This window comes from Symphalangus syndactylus, chromosome 17 (genome assembly GCF_028878055.3).
Source record: "Symphalangus syndactylus isolate Jambi chromosome 17, NHGRI_mSymSyn1-v2.1_pri, whole genome shotgun sequence".
In the NCBI taxonomy this organism is placed as follows: domain Eukaryota; kingdom Metazoa; phylum Chordata; class Mammalia; order Primates; family Hylobatidae; genus Symphalangus; species Symphalangus syndactylus.
Window position 1 is genome coordinate 74,247,562 of NC_072439.2, and position 16,535 is coordinate 74,264,096.

General features: G+C 41.9%; 1 long non-coding RNA gene and 1 pseudogene across 1 annotated transcript; one reads left to right on the forward strand and one right to left on the reverse strand.

Moving 5' to 3' along the window:
* The first annotated feature begins 739 nt into the window (after window positions 1-739).
* LOC134733086 (uncharacterized) lies at window positions 740-10,111 on the forward strand. Its single transcript, XR_010116649.1, has 6 exons — window positions 740-978; window positions 1,273-1,550; window positions 3,623-3,958; window positions 4,823-4,858; window positions 5,291-5,326; window positions 9,865-10,111. It is a non-coding gene; the product is annotated as an uncharacterized lncRNA (long non-coding RNA).
* On the reverse strand, window positions 9,020-9,871 carry LOC134733083 (high affinity copper uptake protein 1-like; annotated as a pseudogene).
* Window positions 10,112-16,535: the final 6,424 nt, after the last annotated feature.

A 16,535-nucleotide genomic window follows, 5' to 3' on the forward strand; every position in this document is an offset into this window, starting at 1 on the left:
CAGGATTCATGTTTCCTCCCCAGCTTGGAGGCAGCAGAGAGAAGGACCTTAGCAGTGGTTGTGGCTGAGGGTCTCTTACTTGTCTCCTGGGGCTCCACCCCACAGAGATGCAGGTCAGCAATTGCTCAGTGTGATCGGCCCAAGATGGGGGATCTGTGCTATGGGTCCAAGCTGGGGGTTCCCTGGTGACAAGCAGCAGGGGTGGCTGGGACCCGTGGGAGATGGACTGGTCTCCTCTCCTTGGGTTAACTGCAGCTTGTTGGGGGTGTGGATGAGGCACTTAGGGTCTTTGCTGTTTAATTAGTCTAAAGGTAGTAGGGGTAGTACTACTACAGAGGCAGTGGCAGAGAGGCTTTTGGTTGCCCCTGGGGGCTGCAACCCCAAGAAATGCAGAGTCACTGTTACTGGGAATGTTCAGCCAGTGAGGTGGGTGGCTGCACTGCTGGTGTGAGTTGGAAGCTCCACTTGTTGGGAGCAGGGGTTCAAGGGCTCACTGAGAGGAGACAATGGTCTCTCCATGTGGTCACTGTGGTGCAGAGACTGTCATATACCTCTGAGAGCTTTTCCCCAGGGAAACTCCAGGCCACTACCTGTGGGTATGCTCAGCTGTGGGTGATGTGACTGTTTTGTGATCATGAACCAGGGGCCCTGCCTGGTGAAGAGTAGGAGGTGGGGATTCCCAGGAAAGAGAAACTGAACTCCTTTCCATATGGTGGCTGCGGTGCGCTAAAGGTACCAGTGCAGTGACTGGTACTTTGTTCCTTCCCCAGCCTGAGGTCTGTTAGGGCAGTACCACTGCAACTGCAGAGACAAGCGTTTGCAGGTTCACTCTGGGATTTCCTCTTCGAAGAAATGCGGGGGTGCCTCTGATTGAAGTGGTCAGGAGGAAACAGGGTGGTCGTGCTGGAGTCCCAGGTCGGGCAACCCTACGCAGTGAGGACTGGGACTTGTGGGGAACAGTCTGGCCGCTTTTCTAAGGTGGGTGCCCTGTGCTGGGGGTCCGGACCAGCCTCTGGTACTCACAGAGGACTTTTCAGAGCCTGGAGACAGAAAGGGCAAGGGCTGCAAGACAGCAAACATCACAACCCCCACCCTCTCACCCTCCCCTCACCCCCACACACTGGGAGCGCTGTCCCAGAGAGTTGTGGAGCTGCTACTGGTTCAATATCCCGGGCAGGGAGTGGGTGGAGACCCAGGCCAGGAGGACTCATCCAGTGAGGAGAAACAGGTTTGGAGATTGTGTAAAAAAGCAGTCTGGCCACTTTTCCACAGGGCAGCCGTGCTGTGCTGGGCGTCCACTCCAGTTACTGACTGATCACCTTGCACTCTCTAAAGCCTGAAGGCAACAAGGACTGAGGCTGTGAAACAGCAAAGATGGCCGCCTACCCCTTCCTCTGAGAGCTCCCTCTCAGGGATGTGTAATGCTGCTACCAGTAGCTGGCTAGAGTTCCAAGCCAGTGGGTCTTATCCTGTGACCTCTGAAGTGCTATGGAAGTGAGGCCTGCAGATCATCGCTGCTCAGCCCCCTGGATTCAGCCCCTTTCATAGGAGTAGGTATGGGGTTCTAACCTCCCACTTTGCTGGGGTAGCAGTTACTTTTGCCAGGAAGCCAGGATATCTAAGGCTCCTGGGACTCCATGTGTACCTGAGCGGCTGCTCTGCCAAGATTCCCCAGAGCTCTGTGTGTCACACTGGAGGCCCTAGTGGAGTGGGTTCATGAGGGGATCTCCTGACCCAAGAGTAGCAACGATCCATGGGAGAAGCATTGGTCCGCAGGGTCGCTCATTCACTCACTGCTTCCCTGGATGGGGAGGCTCCCCTGGCTCCGTGTTTCTCCCGGGTGGGCCGTTGTCTTGCCTTGCTTTTCTCCGCTCTTCCTGTGTCAAGTTGTTTCCTTGATTAATTCCGACGTGTGTATCTGTACGTTTCGGTTGAAAGTGCAGTGTTTACTCGCCCCATCTATTTCTCTCTGTGAGAGCAGTACACACTAGCTGCTTCTAGTTGAGCATAAGAAAAATAAATACCCCTTTAATGTGTTTGCTAGAAGATAGAAAACATTGTAAAGAACAGAGTGGAATTCATATTCTTAAAAACAAATATGAAAACTTATTCTACTTTCCTTCTTTACAAATGAAAATAAACATATCTATTGTCCTCAATGCACTTTTTTCTTTGAAATAATAAGTCCTCAGAAAGACCCTTGCAGTTAAGAATATCAGCTGTCGCACAGAGCTAAATCCTTTTAATTGTGAATTTTTTCCCCACAAAGCAGGATGAACTACATCTTGACAGGGCAGGCAAAGTATTAAAGTAAAATATTTCTCCTACATTTTCTTTCTCTTTTCTTTTCTTTTCTTTTTTTGAGATGGAATTTCACTCTTGTTGTCCAGGCTGGAGTGCAATGGCGTGATCTCAGCTCACTGCAACCTCCACCTCCTATGTTCAAGCAATTCTCCTGCCTCAGCCTCCGGTGTAGCTGGGATTACAGGCACTTGCTACCACACCTGGCTAATTTTTTTTTTTTTTTTTTTTGAGACGGAGTCTTTCTCTGTCCCCCAGGCTGGAGTGCAGTGGCGCAATCTCGGCTCACTGCAAGCTCCGCCTCCCGGGGTTCACGCCATTCTCCTGCCTCAGCCTCCCGAGTAGCTGGGACTACAGGCGCCTGCCAACACGCCCGGCTAATTTTTTGTATTTTTAGTAGAGACGGGGTTTCACTGTGTTAGCCAGGATGGTCTCGATCTCCTGACCTCGTGATCCTCCCGCCTCGGCCTCCCAAAGTGCTGGGATTACAGGCTTGAGCCACCGCGCCCGGCCCTAATTTTTGTATTTTTAGCAGAGATGGGATTTCACCACATTGGCCAAGCTGATCTTGAACTCCTGACCTCAGGTGATCCATCTGCCTCGGCCTCCCAAAGTGCTGGGATTACAGGCGTGAGCCACTGCGCCCAGCCCCCATTTTCTGAGGTGAGATGAAGGAAGAGTTAATCATTCATACTCCTTTTCTTGAGTTCAGCTGCCATCCTTACTTACCTCTGATGGAGGACCAGGGATTTCTGGGACTTGAACTCCTGTTATAGAAGGTCAGATTAGCCTTAAGCTGAACAGCAGCAGCTACCTGGGCCTTTCTCCCCTGAATAAAAGTTCTGAAGATCTAAAATGAAAATATGAAAGGAAAGAAATTATCAAGTTCTGTCTACTAAATATCTCAGTGGATTTCCTTAAACACTAGAGCCTCAACTGGTAGATTTGTCTTAAGGCCTTTATTTGGCGTGTTTTCCTACAAGTCTCAAAGTCTAACAAAGGCAGGCGTTCCCGGCCAAGTGCTGCCAAATTCACCACGTGACCTAGGACCTGAAGTGACCTTTTGTTTCTCCTATTCTCTCTCTTTCCGACCTTCCCTCCCCGCCAAGGCAGTGCAGACAGGATCTCAATATATTTTGAGTTCTCCATAGGAAAAGAATTATTATTAAAACAATAAGCTCTCAAGATAAATACCAATATATAATGTATATACATTCATATATACATGAGTATATACTAGCTTTCATATCTGTATTCTTTTTCTTTCTCACCCAGAACTCAAGAAGACATGTCTGTATCCCTTTTTTTTTTTCTTTTTTAGACGAAGTTTCACTCTTGTTGCCCAGGCTGGAGTGCAGTGGCGCCATCTCAGCTCACTGTAACCTCTGCCTCCCGCATTCAAGCAATTCTCCTGCCTCAGCCTCCTGAGTAGCTGGGATTACAGGCGCCCACCACCACGTCTGGCTAATTTTTGTATATTTAGTAGAGATGGGGTTTCACCACGTTGACCAGGCTGGTCTTGAACTTCTGACCTCAGGTGATCCACACACCTCAGCCTCTCAGTGTGCTGGGATTACAGGCATGAGCCACCGCACCCGGCCCAACATGTCTGTATTCTTAAAGCTATAGAGGTGTCTTTGCTATTTTGTTCTCTTAGGTAAGAACCGGGTCCTCACCTTACACTTTATTCCTCAGGTGAAGAGACTGTGTGTGTGTCCATTCAGGGAAGCATGAGAGCATTTGAATTCAGCTGAGCAGGTTTAGTCACCTAGGAGCTGCTCCCTTAAGTGTTAAACACAATAGTTAACAAACTAAAACTTGCAGGAAATTAATCTGGAATTTCCCAGTAACTACATGTTTTAGATAAGTTTTTGAATTGAGTCCAAGATGATGTGATAGTGCATGTTCATAATTAACTAAGAAACTGAGAAAAGCTTTCTTTTTTTTTTTTTTTTTTTTTGAGACGGAGTCCCGCTGTGTCCCCCAGGTTGGAGTGCAGTGGCGCGATCTCAGCTCACTGCAAGCTCCACCTCCTGGGTTCATGCCATTCTCCTGCCTCAGCCTCCCAAGTAGCTGGGACTACAGGCGCCCGCCAACATGCCTGGCTAATTTTTTGTATTTTTAGTAGAAACGGGGTTTCACCGTGTTAGCCAAGATGGTCTCGATCTCCTGACCTCGTGATCCGCCCGTCTCGGCCTCCCAAAGTGCTGGGATTACAGGCATGAGCCACCGCGCCCGGCCGAGAAAGCTTTCTTAATCTAAGAACAAAGCCAAAAATATTTCCATGTAAGGAAAGAAAATCTTAATTGATTAACTCATTAATAGAGCAGGGAAAAGAAAACAAAAGCAAAAGCAAAAAAACTAACTTGAGATATAGCTGAACTCATAATGTTTATTTGTTTTTATTTCCAGTTGCTGCTTACCCTCATTAGCTGTGCAAGACCAAAGGATTTTGTGCTTTCTCTTGCCTAGTAATTGTTCAGTCCAAAATTTAACCATGTTGTTTTTGTGTTATTACCAGGAGCAAGAGGACATGTGTATTGGTGAGAGAAGAGAGGTGAGGAGGCAGAGATAAGATGAATCTGATTAACTTCAGGGCTCATTAGAATAAATCCTGTAGGCTTGAAGAATCTATAGAATCTTGTAGGCTTGGAGAATCTTGTAGGCTTGGAGAATCCAGAGTTCTATGAGAAATGGTAAACAGACTATAAATCCTGGCTGTGTTGCTGCTATGATGTTGGCCTTCCCCTGACATAATCCCAAGAAATAGAAACGAATAGAAATAGAAATCTAATAGAAATAGAAATAGCAATATTTCCCAAGAAATAGAAAGTAAAACTGACAAAGCCAATGAAAAGAAATCAGTTCGGAAGCTGTTAATTTTCACATGATCTGTGTTCAGTAACCGCCCTCTATCGGCTCTCCTGAATAGCACACTATATGGGATGGAGAATCTGAAAGGCCTTTTTGCTGGTTTTCTTACTAACAGAGAGTTCATAAACCAGGATCTTCTTCAGCCTCCAAGGTAAGGAAATCTGTGATCTCCAAGCTCCCTCTTGTATGTATTGTGAACGCCACTGTCAGAAGAGAAACACCAAAGTTATTCACTTGGAAATGTTGCAATATGAAGACAATGTATTTGATGGAGATGTTATTTAAATGGTAACTTTGTTAATGATCATTATTTCTTTGCTAACTTCCCCTGCTTTATTTTCATGCCAAAAACCAGAGAGGTACAGAGAACAGAACTCGGCACCACAGTCTAAAAGTGTTAAGTTTCAGGCACAACACTGCTGTTTTTGAGCTGTGGGTCCTCAGACAAGCCGTTTTAGCTTTCTGAGCCTCAGATTCCCACTTGCCTGCTTCTTCACCACTTCCTGGGGTGATAAGAGAAGAACAAATGATATGTTTGTGAAGGGGCTTTGCCGCTCGTATGTACCCTATGCAGACATGAAGCATTATTAGTAGTACTTTATAAAAGTAAGACATCATTTTCTCATTTACAGGACTGAGGATTAGAAAGAATAATGCTGGGTTTCTGGCTGCCTCTGCTTTTGAGGGCCTAGGAGGCATTCTGACCTAAAGAGAGTAGGCAGTGGAGTCAGACATAAATGTAAACACCGTTAGTATGACCTTTGCAGATCATTTGTCTGCCCTGTGCTTCTATTATGCTATCTATCTGCAAAGTAAAGAACTTCTTTACAAAATGCCTCATACAAGTGTGAATACAACAAATAAGTTCCATCTCTAAAGTTCTTCATAGAATACAGAATTATAAGATGCACTTGCTATCCAAGGATAAATGATACCAGGAAAGGGCCAAAGTTAATTAATCTTCTTACAATAAAGAGCACATTTCAAGGTAAATAATAAAAATAATTATCTTAAAATTAACAAAATGTATATGGTTATTTGCAAATATGCATTAATTCTTAGTCCAAAGAATGTTGAGGAGTTGATTTGGCATGAAGAGGACACATTTTCTTGGACAAAATTATAGGATGGCACAGTGCGACTTTGTTTAGCTCATACTACCTTTGTGTAACACCATCAAAGGGGATCTTTTTTAACAAAAACTTTTTTTAAATCAAGGGTTTTCATCAATTTTCCAAAGGGATTAAAAAAATTCTTTGACATTTAAGCTGGTACATTTTGGAAGCATTTCTTGTATCATCATCCTTACCCATTACTCTTCTTTATTGTTAATTTATATGATTCCTTGTCTATTTTTTCTTCTGCGGTTTTTACCTAGTCTGTTGACACGTGACTATACTCAATGTTGGAGCAGTTCGCCAACATTATTTTCATCAATTTCATGAAATTCTGCATCTTTTGCAAGAATCGCAACTCCACTTTGCCATCTATTTGACTTGTGTTGTCAGATGTTTACAGCATTCCACAAGCAGTAAGAGTTAGGCTGAAAAAGTTTTGACTTGTGATCAGGGATAGTCATTCAAGCTAAGCAAAGAAGATTGTTTGAAAGGGGAGCAATTTTATGGGTATTCGGTTCATGAGTGAATACTTTCATGTAATGGCAAATATTCCTGTATAATCATGTTCTAGAGGAATTTAAGTAATGAAAACTCAGATAAGAAGGAGTCTTTGGGCCAGGTGCGGTGGCTCATGCCTGTAATTCTAGCACTTTGGGAGGCCGAGGCGGGCGGATCACGAGATCAGGAGATCGAGACCATTCTGGCTGACACGGTGAAACCCCGTCTCTACTAAAAATACAAAAAATTAGCAGGGCATGGTGGTGGGGGCCTGTAGTCCCAGCTATTTGGGAGGCTGAGGCAGGAGAATGGCGTGAACCTGGGAGGCAGAGCTTGCAGTGAGCGGAGATCGCGCCACTGCACTCCAGCCTGGGCGACAGAGCGAGACTCCATCCCCCCCGCCCCCCAAAAAAGAAGGAGTCTCTGATAATGCCTTTTTTTCTATCCAAGAATTCCTTTTTGCATTTTTGGTTCAGTTGTAGTGGATTTAGGCTGAACCACATTCACTCTCATATAAAGGACCTGCATTTGCTTGTCAGTTCCCAGCCTGGGTTAAGGGGTGCTAACTTTGCCCAATAAGATCAATTCATTTGCATGATGTTCTAAATCAATGTCTCTTAAACTCCATTCTGTGCTATTCTCTTTATTAATATTCTGCAAACATATGTAAAATAATGTTATATTTTAGTAGTTTGATGCCAAACAAAATTAAAAGTGATGATTCATTGAATTCATTATTTCTACCAGTAAAGAGAACAGTTAATTTTTTGTTATGTAAAAAGCCAGTAGTTTAATTAAAATACACCACTAAGAGTGAAAGACTGGGAAGAGATATGATTTGTATTATATATTTATATATTATATAAATTTATATAGTCAGATACCATCTAACACTAGTCAGAATGGCTATTACTAAACCGTCAAAAGATAGCAGATGCTGGCAAGGTTGTGGAGAAAAAGAAATGCTTTACACTGTTGGTGGGAGTGTGAATTAGTTCAGCCATTATGGAAGACAGTGTGGCAATTCTTCAAACACCTAAAAACAGAAATACCATTCAACTCAGCAACCCCATTACTGGGTATATCCCCAAAGAAATAGAAATCATTCTATTATAAAAACACATGCACGTGTATGTTCATTGCAGCACTATTCACAATACCAAAGAGATAGAATCAACCCAAATGCCCATCAGTGATAGACTGGATAAAGAAAAAGTAGTACATATATACCATGGAATACTATGCACCCATAAAAAAGAACAAGATTGGCCAGGTGCGGTGGCTAACGCCTGAGGACATGGATGCAGCTGGAGGCCATTATGTTTAACAAACTAACACAAGAACAGAAAACCAAATATTACATGTTCTCACTCATAAGTGGGCGTTGAACAATGAGAACACATGTTCTTCCCACAAATCGTATCTTCTTATATATAGTAAAATGGGAAAAAATTGCAATGAGTGAAAATTCTGTTGCTGAGAAACTTATAACTTCAAATGTAAACATTTTTAATTCTTTTTTATCACAAAATCAAAATATTTATTTTGTTCTTTTCCATATGACACTGTTAAAACATTCCTACTACAGCAATACTGCTCTCCAGGAGCTTACAATCTAAAACAGTCAACGTTATTTGTAGGCCCCAGTAATTAAGACATTATATCAAATGCAGACTTTTTTTTTTTTTTGAGATGGAGTTTCGCTCTTGTTGCCCAGGCTAGAGTGCAATGGCACCATCTTGGCTCACTGCAACCTCCACCTCCCAGGTTCAAGCGATTCTCCTTCCTCGGCCTCCAGAGTAGCTGGTATTACAGGCATGCGCCACCACGCCCAACTAATTTTTGTATTTTTAGTAGAGATGGGGTTTCACCATGTTGGCCAGGCTGGTCTCGAACTCCTGCCCTCAGGTGATCCAGCCTGCCTTGGCCCTCCAGAGTGCTGGGATTACAGCTGTGGGCCACTGCGCCCAGCCTTGGACCTTGTTTTCTAATGTTCTAATGTTAATGTTCTAATGGTTCTAATGTTAAGTTTGAGTTCTGGGTTTAGTTGGGCAAGAATTTCCCTCAGCTGCCATCAATCCTGGCTGAAGTTAACCCCTTTCCATCACTGACCTAGGGCAAAAAAAATTTACTTACTGTCTGTTAAACATCCAAAAAGGAAGCAGATAATCAAGTCAATGAACAAAAAGCTACATGGATTAGATATGAACATATAACTTGGCTCTAAGATGATGGAGAAGGAAAAGACATCTCATGGGTGGCTTCCTTAAGAGAAATGGGAATCTCAGCTTATTAGAAAAAACAATTTGGGAGGTTACTACTTTAGCTCAGAGACTGTAAACTAAACCTCTGTTGAGCAGGTGTGTGTGTGTGTGTGTACGTGCATAAAGAGGGGCAAGAAGGGATGATTGGAGCAGGAAGCACGTCTTCAAGTCTTGAACAGCTTCCCACTGCAATCAATAAGGCCATGCCATAGAATTTGACGTCAATGGCAATACTCTGTGATGTCCACTACCACTGCCTTCTTTCAGCTGAAGAGGAAGTATCCTGTACCAGCCCCTGCTGTTACTGCAATGCAGAGATACCCATTGTAGGTCATGAAGATGAGCGTGAGGAAGTAGCTTATGACCACCTGGATGATGTGCAGCACTGTTTGCAGGAGGTGAGGAAAGCTCAGCATCTGCTGCCCAACAGTTTTGTGTGTCTACATAAGGATGGTTCCATTTGGTCCTGGGACAGGCATGGAATTGTAGCAAATGCTGACTTGTGACTTACACAGCAGGCTCTCTCAGGCTATCTTAAGTCCTTCATAGAACACTGCTAGTATAAACACTGCCACAAAAGCTCCAGCCATTTCTCCAGCTGTATTGATCACCAAATCGGAAAACAGTAGTTCCACATTCTTAAAGCCAAAGTAGAAGGTCACAGGCATCATCATCATCATCATGTTGCTGTCTCCTCCACCACGGGAATGTGAGGCTGAAGTGGTTGCGTGATGGTGAGGAAGTTGCATGGTACTGTTGGAGTCCATATAGCTCATCCCCGTATGATGGGAATGATCCATTTTTTCCAGGAAAAGTTGAGAGTCAGCAGAAGATTCTTGCCAGGTTGAGTCCAGCCACTAGCGTCTCTCTCTCCGAATCTTAGCCTGTCACCCCCTCACGACTCCTCCAATGGCCCCTCCACTTCTACCCGGCTCGACATGTCCATGACCACCATCGAGGCTGAGGATTCCCCTCCCCCCCGACATTTGTAATTCTTAACAGTGTAGCATATTTACAAAGATTGGAAAGACATTTAATAAAATGTTAATGATAAGACTGTGGGTTGTTTTATTGCCTTTATGCTGTTCAATATTTTTTCAGTTTTCTATGATGAACCTGTCTTAATTTATAAACTGAAAAAAAAATACGTGAACGGTGTTTTAAGGCATCTGCTAAAATGTTAACTAAAAATAGTATCCCATTTTAATTTCAATTCACTGATTCATAATGTTAGTATTAAATATTTTTCTTTTGTGTACTTTTTCAAATAAAAGAGAATTAAAAATTATCTGTTTGGATTAATAATCTTTGGATAATAGTCACCGAAAGTATGTATTTTTTCTTTTATTAAAACCATATGCAAGATCGTAGCATTCTTTATTTTAGAGCAGTTTAGCCTGTGTTAAGCATCTCAGCTTAAGTCTGGCTGCTTGAGTTTATAGACTTAGCTCTGCTACTTTCCAGCCCATAACTGTAGAAAACTACTTCCCCTCTCTAATTTTTAGTTTCCTTTGAATTGGAATCTTAATAGCATCTATATTAAAAAGGTCGTAAAAAAGCAATTTATCATCATTGCCATGATAGATGATTAACTTGTTTTTGATTTATGTCTCTGTGGGTCTACCAATATTATTTAAAGATAATTTTGAAGGCTATTTTACATTAAAAATTATTTATGTTCTGAGCTCTGACAAGTTAAATAGCATAGCTCTAACCAACTCCTCTACCACCCAACATTGAAAATCAGTAATAATCTACATTATCTAATCATTACAACAAATTCGTGAAGTCGGCAGAGTGGTATTTTCATTTTACATGTTTGGACACTGAGGCCCAGAGAGGTGAAAGAAGCCCCAGAAGACACAGAGGAGGCCAGAGTAGAGCAGAGGGCTTCTGACTTGCAGACCACACTGGCCGCAGTGTGCACAAGCAATTGCTTTCCAGTTGAGTTTAACTTTTAATTCCAATATGGCCTCTCTGGTTTCTCCTCTGATCTGTGCTGGGTCCATCATTCCATCCCAATCTCCCACACTCTTCCCATCAACCAAGCTGTGCTGTACAGTGGACTTTCCCACCAACAGACTTATGCTTATCTTGGTGCTTTGCCAGAAGTGCCTACCATCCTTCAAGGCTAAAATCACCTTCTTCATCCTTCATAAAATATTTCCTAATTTACTTCATTTGGTGCTCTGTTTAATTTTACCCTGTTTTAAATCCTGATAACTCTTTGTTTTTCCTCTTACTCAGCACTTACAATGCTCTGTTTTGCATTTCAGTTATTTGGGTGTTTGTCTTCTCTCAGCACTTCTGCTATTTATCTTAAAACCCCTTAAACTACCCAGCATAAAAATGACTTAAAATCGGAGATGCCTAATGGACATGTATTGAATGAATGAATGAGTTAATGATGTAGCAGGCAAATAGGTACCTATTTAAAAATTTTTTTTTTCTGAAACAAGCTTGGAGGCACACATCATAATGTATAGAAATACATCCCTTTGCCTGAGTATTTTAATGTAGCAACTGACTTACAGATTCTATCTGCATTTCATTCATGAAAATTTTTTCAGGTTTTAAAAATAGGAGTCTTGGGCTGGGCGCAGTGGCTCATGCCTGTAATCCCAGCACTTTGGGAGGCCAAGGCAGGCGGATCACAAGATCAGGAGTTTGAGACCAGCCTGGCCAATATGGTAAAACCCTGTCACTACTAAAAATACAAAAATTAGCTGGGTGTGGTGGGGCGCGTGCCTGTAGTCCCAGCTGCTCGGGAGGCTGAGGCAGAAGAATTGCTTGAACCTGGAAGGCGGAGGTTGCAGTGAGCTGAGATCTCGCCACTTCACTCCAGCCTGGGTGACAGAGCAAGACTCCGTCTCAAAAAAAAAGGGGGAGTCTTGTTCAATTGTCCTTGGGTCTGATCTCATTAATATACTGAAAATGAATTTTCTTTCCTTTTCTGGCACGTTAACTCCTACAGACCACAGAGATGAGGCACTCAGAGAGAATTTCCTGAATACCAAACAGATCAGAGAGCGAGGGCTGCAGCCCATTGTTGACAGATATGCAGCCAATCTTTTCCTGGTGGGTCACAGTGTTCCTGCCCAGGGCAACATCATATTCAGCTGATTTGTTTCACAGACTGCTCAGTATGGTTAGACAGACTGGTTGAGAATGCTGTCTTACATATGGCATAGTGGATGATATAATATTATCTAATGCAAAATGTGATTCTAGAAATTGGGAGAAATATGCATTTCAAGTTTTAATGCTCTTCATCATTTCTTAAGACATGAGTTTTATGTGGTTTTAGATAGATCTAAGTGGTTTATGCAGTATATCTTATCTATTATGAAGTCTTGAACTTCTCGAATATGCAAACTAAAGGTATAAAAATAAATTTGGATTTTTGAACCAAAGAACCTGTGTTTTTGAAAAATAATTTGGGAAGGGGAGAAAATGGTGAGATGTAGGTCAAAAGATACAAACTTATGTAATATTAATAAGTCTAGAGATCTAGTATATAGTATAAGGATTATAGCTAATAGTATCGTATGATTAACTATATTGTATATTGAAAATTTGCTATGAGAGTTGATATCAGATGCTCCTGTGACAAAAAAGTAACTATGAAAATTGAAGGATATGTTAATTTGCTTACTTACAGCAATTATTTCACTATGCACACGTGTAACAAAACATTATGTTGTATACACTAAATATATAAAATACAAATAAATAAATTTGAAAAATATATTTTATGTTTACAATATTTTAATTTAAAAAATTAGAAGGCCTGGCTGGGCATGGTGGCTCACATCTGTAATCCCAGTACTTTGGGAGGCCAAAGTGGGTGGATCACCTGAGGTTGGGAGTTGGAGACCAGCCTGGCCAACATGGTGAAACCCCACCTCTACTAAAAATACAAAATTAGCCGAGCGTGGTGGCACATGCCTGTAATCCCAGCAACTTGGGAGGCTGAGGCAGATAATCGTTTGAACCCAGGAGGCGGAGGTTGCAGTGAGCCAAGATCACGCTACTGCACTCCAGCCTGGGCAACAAGAGTGAAACTCCATCTCAAAAAAAAGAAAAAAATCTCCATCTCAAAAAAAAAGAAAAAAAAATTAGAAGGCCTTAGCTTTTTTGGATGATAAGATACTTTTTATTGTCTGAAATTCTTAGTAACCCCAATGTAAATGAAAGTCAACTTTGCCAAAAAGGAAGTGCAATGGGAATTTCCAGAACATTACCAGCAATGAATGTGTCAGAGGCTTGGAGACGAGCCAGATGAAACTAAATTAACAGCTGGGTGATCTCAGAATATTTGATGAAAAGAGCTTTTAACAGGATCTCCCCCACATCCCAAAACAATCAATGTAGCTCTTAAAGTTGGAGCTTGGGATCAGAAAACTCACCTCCTTTGGGGTAGAGTGATGTGATGAAAAACTATGGACCTTAGAGTTAAATTGATCTGTATTTAAATCCCCCATCTCAGCCGCTTTCCAGCTATGCTGTGGTGGTTAATTTTATGTGTCAACCTGATGGAGCCATGGGGTGCCCAGACATTTGTTTAAACATTATTCTGGGTATGTCTGTGAGAATGTTTTTAGATGAGATTAACATTTGAATCCGTAGACTAAGTAAAGCAGATTGCCCTCCCAGTGAAAGTGGGCCCCATCCAATCTGTTGAAGTCCTGGAGAGAACAAAAGACTGAGTAAAAGAGAATTCACACTCCCTGCTTGACTGCTGGGACATCAGTATTCTCTTGCCTTCAGACTCAGAGTACGCCTTACACCATCAACTCTTCTGACTCTCAGGCCTTCAGACTCAGACTAGAAGTGTTACCATTGGCTTTCCTGGGCCTCCAGCTTGCCAAATGCAGATCTTGGGACTTCTCAGTCTCCATAATTATATGAACCAATTCCTCAAAATAAATATTTTTATTATACTAAGATAAATATCACACACACACACACACACACACACACACACCCCTATTGGATCTGTTTTCTCTGAAGAACTGAGACTAAAACATATGTGATCTTGGATAAACTGATTAACCTTTCAATTTCTGGATTCAAAAAGCACAAAATATTGCTGATCGTTAGAGAAAATATTTGTGTATTTTATATGTATCTATAAGCATCCAATCTTTTAAATCTGTTATTGTTACTGTTTCCCTCAGGATTTAGATAGCATTGTTCCAAAAAATAATTATCTTGCTGTTTGTATTTTAGTTTGTAAATGGAAGATGAGTCAAAGTAGCTTAAATGAAATATTTTTAAAGTATGTTCAGTGTTCTTTCAAAAGCCCCGAAGTGTATCTATAACTTTAAATAATAAAGTCTTGAAAATTAAACCAAACTTTGACATTAGTACTTTATATGCACCATGCTCCTTTATTATGTGCTTTGATTTTGAGACATCCTGAATCTTCACTGGGTTTCTGTTGTACCAAACTTGGCAAGCTAAGCCAAGGAGAAAATAGGACATGTCTCTCTCTTGATGGACAATAAAGTGTTCCCTCTTGTTTATAGCACTCTTTCCCTATTAGGTCATGCCAATTTGGAGACTGAAAAAAACATGGCATTGAGACTACTTAGAGGGCATTTTAATCTGGCTACATAGAACTTCGTGTGCTATTTGGGGCACACATTTATTATGGGCCCCAGTGAATAGAACAAATGCTGACCACAAGGACCAATAGAACATCGTTTATCACATTACACTGGTATCCAACTCCCACTCAGCAAAGCTGGAACAAATAATCCAAGCTTGATTATAACTGACCAGGCTATGGACTCAACCCTAGAAATGAATCTTGGGGGTAGCAGTCACTGAGCCCATGTAGGCAACAGGGCCAGACCCAAGTGAAGTGGTGAAGCTGTGAATATTGCCTGTTGGTGACCTTCATCTCCTATTTGTATCCTATTTTCCTCCTTTCCAGGCCAACTTTTATTATGTACCTCGTTTCTTTTTTGTGGTCTCTTTTTTGTGTGCTTTATTCCTGTTGCAGTTAAAGCTGATTTATATTTTGGAATCAGTGGCTTGCTATTTTACCCTTTCAGTTGTATTTGTTTTTTAAACAAAGATGGCAGCTATAGAGCAATGCCTAGCATAAAGATGCCAATTTGGAGACTTTTAGTTCCATCTCTACCAGTTAGTTGGTACATAGCCTTTCTGGGTCTCAGTTACTTCTCTGTAAAGTCAGGTCAATAAAAATTACCTCCCAAGTTACAGTGAAAATTAAATAATAACAACTGTAAAAAATGTTTGGTAGGATTTCTAGTTTCTGGCCCAGCATGTAAGGAGGTTGGAAGACACCACTCTATCCTAACAACAAGTATAAAGCTAAACTTAAAATTCAACAGCTCCTCCTGGATCCACAAGATAAGTGAAGTCACAGGGAAAATCACTGCCCCCAAAATTGGAGTGACCAAGAGGTGAATACAGAGAATCACAACACAGCAAACAGAAGCTCGCAAGTAGCCACCTCCACCAGAACCAAAGCCAGAGTAGGAAAAATCTGAACTGTAATTGATGAATTGCTGAAAGTTCAATGTAAAGAACTGATATGGTTCAGCTGTGTCCCCACCCAATCTCATCTTGAATTGTAGCTCTCATAAGCCCCACATATCATGGGAGGGACCCAGTGGGAGATAATTGAATCATGGAGGATGGTTTTTTCTGTGCCATTCTCATGATAGTGAATAAGTCTCACAAGATCTGATGGTTTTAAAAAGCGCAGTTCCCCTGCACACACTCTCTTGCCTGCTGCCATGTAAGACCTGCCTTTGCTCCTCCTTCACCTTCTGCTGTGATTCTGAGGCCTCCCCAACCATGTGAAACTGTGTCAATTAAACTTATTTTTCTTTATAAGTTACCCAGTCTTGGATATGTGTTTATTAGCAGCATGAGAACACAGTAATACAACAACTTTGAGAATTAAAAACTCCAGGGAGACCCAGCTGGGGGAAGGGGACCTACACTTTTGTTTGTCTTACCTGCAAGAGATCTATCAGGTCAGCAGAGTGAATATTAGAGAAAAATCCCCTTGTGCTTCTGGCAGGAAGAGGGGAGGTAAAGGAACCATTTTGAAATACACTAGAGCATTTTGTTCTTCTTAACAAGGTCTTTCCTCCGGATAAATAATTTAACGAAAGCCAAACCTGCTGGGCTTTTATCAGAGCCTAACTGACCTGGAAGAAAGAAAATGCCCAACTCCAGCCTGCTCTGGTCACCCTGTTCCACCAAAGGTGAGGTCGGGAGGACTGAGAAGTATCCATGAAGTTCACAATCTAGAGGCATAGACTCACTAAAAGAGCCCAATCACAGGACTACAGAATGCTTTCTACCCCGCTTACACCTTACCACCACACTACTAAGGTCTGGTTTATAGCAGTTTCTTTCACCCAGTACTTAGTTTTCTAGCTATCTAGAAAAAAATACATGACATACTAAAAAGCAAAATAAAGAGTTTAAACAG